At 35.1% G+C, this 7181-nt stretch overlaps 1 long non-coding RNA gene across 1 annotated transcript; it reads right to left on the bottom strand.

Annotated features, from left to right (window-relative positions):
• Positions 1 to 2948: 2948 nt before the first annotated feature.
• On the bottom strand, positions 2949 to 6183 carry LOC134679577 (uncharacterized). Its single transcript, XR_010100352.1, has 3 exons — positions 5841 to 6183; positions 5533 to 5720; positions 2949 to 3310 (listed from the first exon to the last, which is right to left on the bottom strand). It is a non-coding gene; the product is annotated as an uncharacterized LOC134679577 (long non-coding RNA).
• Positions 6184 to 7181: the final 998 nt, after the last annotated feature.

The following is a 7181-nucleotide window of genomic DNA, read 5'->3' as shown; positions in this document are numbered from 1 at the left end:
GTAATTCCAATTTTAAATAAATATAATTATTATGTTGAGTTATTATGTTATTTATTATTTGTGTTTGAATAAAATTAATTTTAAATAAAATTTAGTAGCCTATTTTGATATAGTGTCCCGTAGACATCTTCACATACTTGATCGGGGTATGATTGTGTTCATTAACAACTTTCAAAATTTCGTCATTTTTGCTGACCATAACGAAAGACTTGCATTTTTTGGTTAGGCAACTAGAGCACCTATATCTGAAGTCTCCACCGTGTATGTTTCCTTTGTGGAGAGAGTATGTATAATCATTGAAGTAAAGGAGTCTCGTTCCTCGACTAAGAGTAATATATTTTGCTGAAAATTTAAAGAAGGAAATGTTTTAATTTTATTTGATTTTTTTTACTGGTTGTAATCAACCGGTCGCGTTCTGATAGGTACAGTCGCCATCAGATATATCGAAGCAGCCAAGGTGTTCACAATATCTGAACAAGCACTCTAACGCCTTGACAATAGAGGCGTGCTCAGATATTTGTGAGCACCTTGGCCGCTCCGATATATATGATGGCGACTGTACTACTATAGGTACCTATACTGGTAAACCGTATACTGTCCTCATTCGAAAAAACTTTGGCAGGATGCGTGATTTCTTTGAAACCATACAGTGCGCGGCTGCGGCACGGTTCAAGCACGAGGTCCGAGTAAGCCAAAACGAATCTCTCTTGCCCTCTCCTGGCTAATCAGCTCTCGAATTCACGGACCTCATGTGCGAACTCTGGGTTCCATGTTGTGGCGAGTAAAATTTTAGTTACTTTCATGAGTTTACCTTCAGTCAGTAAAAGAGCCTGTTCAGTATTTCTTCAATACATTTATTTATTGTATGTATTTTTTCTTACTTTATTACATCATTTAAATTAAGTGCAACCTTTGCAAAAAAATAAATCTATAGTTCGTTTTTTTTAGCATTAGAAAGAACTTGAAAGATGGTAAGCGATCTTGGCATGTCTTTTAATTGAAAAACGCTTTAAAAAAAATTAATAACTATTACTTATGAAAGCAGAATAATATAAATGATCGTATTAGATTCATAATTGTTACATATTTGCCGTAACTTATTTTTAAAATGTGTTTTTCAATTAAAAGACACATCATGATTGTTTACCTAATTTCTAATGCTAAAAAAAACGAAGTATAATCACCATCACCTATGTATATTTATTTAAAATTTTAAAAACTACCTGTTCAAAAGTGTGACCTTATGGCAGTTATGGCGGGCTTAGTTTGATTTGTGTAAAATTGAACCATGATTTATGTATTTGAGTCCAGAGACTTGCCAAGGTGGGATACGCAACACGCAAACCATTTTATGAAAAAATCGACCGTGATCTTTCAGCGGAGCTCCAAGATACCGTAGTCGTAATTGTAGAATCATTAAAATTTATTTGTATGTACAAATGAGTGTAATGACAGATCTCTATGTCATCTATGGTATGATAGCTGGATCTCACAAGCTATGGCCTTACTTTTTACGGCAGCAACTGTCATAAGACCTTCCACTCCAACTTGCAACCGAGAGGGGTAATAACTATAAATATTATTGGGCAATAGCCATTTTACTTTTAATCATTCGTTCGATGATTCAACATGAGGCACAAAGCCCTTATACTGGACATGCCATTCATCAAAACAGGAAATGCACAGCGACGGTTTATCCGCACATCCTCCGCACCTGATCGAGGTTTGCCTTCTGATCTTCTTTTGCCTGCACACCCAGCAATTCATGTATCTTTTAGCTTGCGACTTGGAGTTTTGACGCAGTGGAATTTGTTCCGGCCAATGTCCGAAAACAGGAGTAGGATTAATTTTGTGTTCAGTGAGCAGTGCATCCGGGTTATCTGGAGGAAAATAACGGTTCTCTAAGAAAGATAAACTTTCTGTCAACTGACCGCTTAAATGAGTCCTCGTCTGCGCGGTACGGGGGCGACGGGGAGGGACGACTAAGGGCGTACGGCGCCCGCACCTCCCCGTCGCCCTCGTACCGCCCAGGCGAGGACTCATGTAAGCGGTCGGTCTATAACAATCTATTAAGTACTAACAGCCGTATTCATAAACAGTTAGAGCATTGATCATCAGTTGATGATAACCGGATGTCACAAAATGTGATTCATAAACACTTTTTAGCGCTAAACAGTTGATCATCTCTTTATTAAATCCTCGGAAAGTTACGGAGCCGTGGACCCTTCTTTATCTGCTTATTATCCCTAAAATACAAGATGGCGGTCACAAAACAGCTGATTTTGACAAGACAGTTTCACAAATTAGTGCAAACGTCGATGAGACTTGTATCGTAATTTAGTGATTTGGGTGTTCTTTTTGTTTAAAAAACCTCTAAATTTAATAAATGAGTGGTTTAATATGTGTAAATAAGGAGATAAACCATTACATACCTAGATATAGTGCGCAAATAGCGGGAAACCTGGATATTGCGCCTTTGCTAGGAGTTTTTTGCATGATTGTGTGTCGCATTCATCAAGATGCAAGCAATTTATGCGATACGAGCTGTTATACATAAGACTAGACTTCACGACTGGGGCACCGGCGTCGGATAAAGCACCTCACCAACCTATATACCTATCATTAAAGAATGAAAACTACTACAGCGCAAAGAAGTGAGTATACCTACTTTTCTTACATACTCATTACCTGCCATAAAACGTTGATTTATTATAAGATCACGGTATTCTCAAGCTCTAACTAAAAGGTATTAATTGCGCACATTGTACATAGGACCCTGTAAGGCCACTCACAGCAATACTGAAGATACTTAATTGAATAATATGGGCAGGTATATAGGTACCTTTGTTGTGGGACCTTTTTGCTGGGGGATCATATTCCAATTTGTAGGTATCATTATCACTAAAATATAATATACCTATCAAAATAAACTATGCCAACTACTTTGGTTGGATTTCTATGCACTTTTAACGCTGCCACTGCACTGAATGCTGATTTCTGTGTTGAAGTCCACACTGAGCAGAGTTAATTTTTGACATTGTGATAGATAAATAAAACAAGTTCATGTATTTTAAACTGATATTTTTATTATAACATATCAACATATTGCATGTGTTAATTTAGGGAAATTAAACAACCCACTTAAATAAAACAATTTTATTACATTTTACAATCATCAAACTAGTTAATATTTTTTTCTTTATTTCAGTACAACCAACTTCATTTGCTGGCTGGTTAGATGCCAGAACAGTGTGGCCACCGGATTGTGTAGCCAGCTCCGGACAATAGCTGATGATGGAATACTCACAACCTGAAAAGAACACAGTTTCAATTAATATATTCAATGAATCAACCTATATCATCTTTTATTTTTAGTTTAAGTACAACATCCTAATGGATATGGCGATATGGAATAATTTCCATATTGTTGCAACAACATGTTGTGGTAACTATAGGGAATAAAGGATGACTCACGTTAGACCGGGCCGTGTCCGGGCCGGAGCTTCCGACGCATAGTTTTCTATGGAAAGCATCACGTGATCGCCTGTCATGTCATATAAAAATAAGCCCCGGAAGCTCCGGCCCGGACCCGGCCCGGTATAACGCGAGTCATCCTTAACCCTTATCTTGGCATCGTAACACCCGTGATACATGGAACTTAAAAAAATCTAGCAGGTTCACTTTATTACCTAACACAATAATTCTGCCATCAATATGTCGAGCTACCCTCCTTACTTATAGAAAAAAATAATTGACACGAGTGTCATTGTAAATTAATTAGTAATAATCAACATGGCGCCGCGGAAACAATAGATTTCGGTTCGTACTGGAAGTTTTGCATTTATTTCTTATGTTAGTATATATTTTTCCATAATCTACATTTTGATATCTTTACTGTCTCTTAGTGCATACATATTTACAATGCCTTCGAATCTAAAAACATTTAATACACAGAACCTTACATGAAACTGTTATGTATTATATTTGATACACTGCCAAGAACTCAGAAATGTACATATCGAAGGGATTGTATTACATTTAATACATTGCCAAGTTATCGTCAAAATATTTTTACATGATTTTTTATTTTTTTTATTTTTGTGGGGTTACAAAACATGCTTCAATTATTTAATATTAGTTGTCGTATTATTTAGTTATTAAACTTTGATTTTTTTAAGTACTAGATGTTATTTAACTATGTATTCGTACGCTGTAGCATTATTGCTACGCCGTAGCCCGTAGCACGGAAAAATATGTGTATGGCAAAAAATGGCCCCAAAGTAAAAAAAAATGTACTTTTCTTTACTTTTAATTATTTGTTTACTTTTCATATTTTACTCAACTTTTTGCTGACGACTTTTTTGAAACTTTACGGGATCTAATTTTCCGTCCATGTGATCAGGTATTCGTACATATAATTTATTTTTACAGGTTTAATAGTCATCTGATGATTTAGATTGCGTTTAATTAGCAGTAAATGCTAATTTCTGTTGCATTACATGTTTTATTTTTATTAAAATCTACATTTTTCTTCTAAAAAGTAGGTAACTATTTTGTCGAGTTATTGGCATTGTATCAAATATGATACATATGATTTCCCAAAACTGGAAAATCCTGGATTTTTTTTCTTATTTTTTAATAGTCTAGTATGCTCAATAGGTGACAAAAAACTAAAAAAATGTTTATATTTAAGATATTTTGAGCCTTGCCAAGATAAGGGTTAATGGATCTCCATCCAGGCAGAGATTCTGTTGTTGTTTGTCAATACCATAGCTATCTCACAGCAAAACTTAAGAATTACATACATGTCTGTTTTGTTCATAGTTACATACTAGTACTTGTACCTAGCGTACCTACACTGTTTCTTACCGGCAATTGTAGTTTGAAAAAATGAAATTATACAATAATAACAAAGTTATGAATTTAAATTCTAATATACTTTTAAACAAATAATTAACCTACACAGGTGTGTTATGATTGATAAGAACATTATGTAAAAATCATATTGATATCTATGTTGGTTTTAAATTACATAACCTACCAACAGCGACACTCCTGTGAATAATGAACATTTCTGCCTCATTATGAATTGTGCAGTTTGCCTTTTAATGCGGCTATTGGCTGAGATGTTTCACTGCAAACATTGTCACTGTCTAGTTGCATATATAAGCGCTTAACTCTGCGCCCAATCCAAACAAAAAAGGTTTGAAGATAAATCGCCACTTCACTGAATTGGTTCCATCGTGGTTGGTTAAGTATGTTATCCACTAATTCTAATTATAAACAGCTCCTAACTAGCTTAGTTAGCTCTGCTCTTCTAGAAAACACCGATAGTAAGTCAAATGAAATGTCAAATTAAAAATGAAGAGGCCGTAATTTTTTGGGTGTCGAGTGTATGTTCATAAAAATACTTCCACATTTTACGTTAAGTAATGAATAAAACGTGGAAAGGGAGGAGGGAGGCCTTTGCCCAGCAGTGGGACACTCTAGGCTCATATAAAATATAAAAATGAATAACCAAACCTTGCTCACCTGATTTATCTTCAACGATCATTTGATATGAATAGTGTCAATATCGTTCGTGTTTCGCCACCAGAACAAAATGTGTTGGAATCCGTGGTATCACGGTGGCGATGGCGCGCAGGCGGGCTTGCGGTGATTTCTTGCTGTGATTTCTCCAATTCTTGACTCCGTCCTCTTTACCTCACAATATATTGAAACTATAACCAATAACACATAGGTTTATCAATATTGCTTGCAAAGAACTCATAATTAGGTACTTGTAACTTTAAAAAGGAAACATGTCTGATTATCAGACTGTGATATAGGTGGTTACTTACCAAGTTTTGTAAAATTTCCAGCCGTGCAATATTATTCATATGTTTTTTGTGATGCAGAGGCTATTTTAATATATAATAACCCAGAAAACTGATCAAAATTGTACATCGTATTGTTCAGGATTTTACGATTTACCGCTAGTGTTGCTGTCAAACTTTTTTTTAATTTAATGTTCAGCCATATTTTTGTCTATGATGTGCCAAGATGCCAACATAACGCGTCTAATCTACTTATTAGTTAAGAAGCCCCTAATAAACGTTTATAAATCATGGTTCTTATCAACGGCTTATTAAGCCTAAACAGCGGATTAGCTAATAAGCTGATCATTCCTCATTTAAGGATTTTTTATGAATACGGCTGTAATAATTTATCCACCTGAGACCTCGGTACAATTTTTTGTACATAATCCACAATCTATTTTGAACTTTCATTCCATAAGAGTTCTAAATTCAAAGCTAAAACAACTGCTTCTGACCCTTAGCAGAATAATTAACTACTAAATAAAGAGCATATTTGCATTTAGTAGCAACTTTATCGGGTTTTGTACTAAATAATGTGAATTCCTAAATATTACAAAGAATATGTAAGGACTTAAAATATTTTGTAATTTAGTGAATACATAAAAAGTAGTTTTGCCACCACTCACTATCGGAGCCAGGAGCGTACCTCTATGCTTGCAACACTACTTTTAACGACAGCAACTGCCATAAGACCTCCCATTCCAACTTCAAACCGAGAGGGGAAACTAGCTATCGTTGGACAATAGCTGTTTTACTTTGAATTATTTTGAACATGCCATTCTTCAAAACAAAAAACGCACAGCGCCGGTTTCTCCGCACATCTCCCGCACCTGATTGCGGTTTGCCTTCTGATCTTCTTTTGTTTGCACACCCAGCATCTCATGTATCTTTTAGCTTGCGACTTAGAGTTTTTTAGCAGTGGAATCTGTTCCGGCCAGTGTCCGAAACCAGAAGTATGTTTTACTTTACACACAGTGAGCAGTGATTCCTGGCCATCTGCAGGAAAATAACAGTTCTCTAAAAAATAAAACTTTCCGTCAACTAGTAACAATCTATACTTATTATTTACGTTGGGGAATAATAAAGAAAATATCTGCATTTGGTATTTATTTAGTAGCTACTTTATCGGTTCTTGTACTAATTAATGTACGTATGTAAGTGTATATAGTGCTAAAAAATACAAGCAATAAAAAAGGTCTTAAAATAGGACGTAAATAAAAAATAGTTAAGTATAAAACTAAACTTGAGATATTCTCTATACAGTCCATAACTAATTTTATTTATTACTACCCGTTTAAAATTTAAAATAATGTGTAAAAAATT

Source organism: Cydia fagiglandana, chromosome 2 (genome assembly GCF_963556715.1).
Source record: "Cydia fagiglandana chromosome 2, ilCydFagi1.1, whole genome shotgun sequence".
Lineage (NCBI taxonomy): Eukaryota > Metazoa > Arthropoda > Insecta > Lepidoptera > Tortricidae > Cydia > Cydia fagiglandana.
The sequence above is the reverse complement of the archived record's forward strand: the minus strand, read 5'-3'. Positions and strand labels throughout refer to the sequence as shown.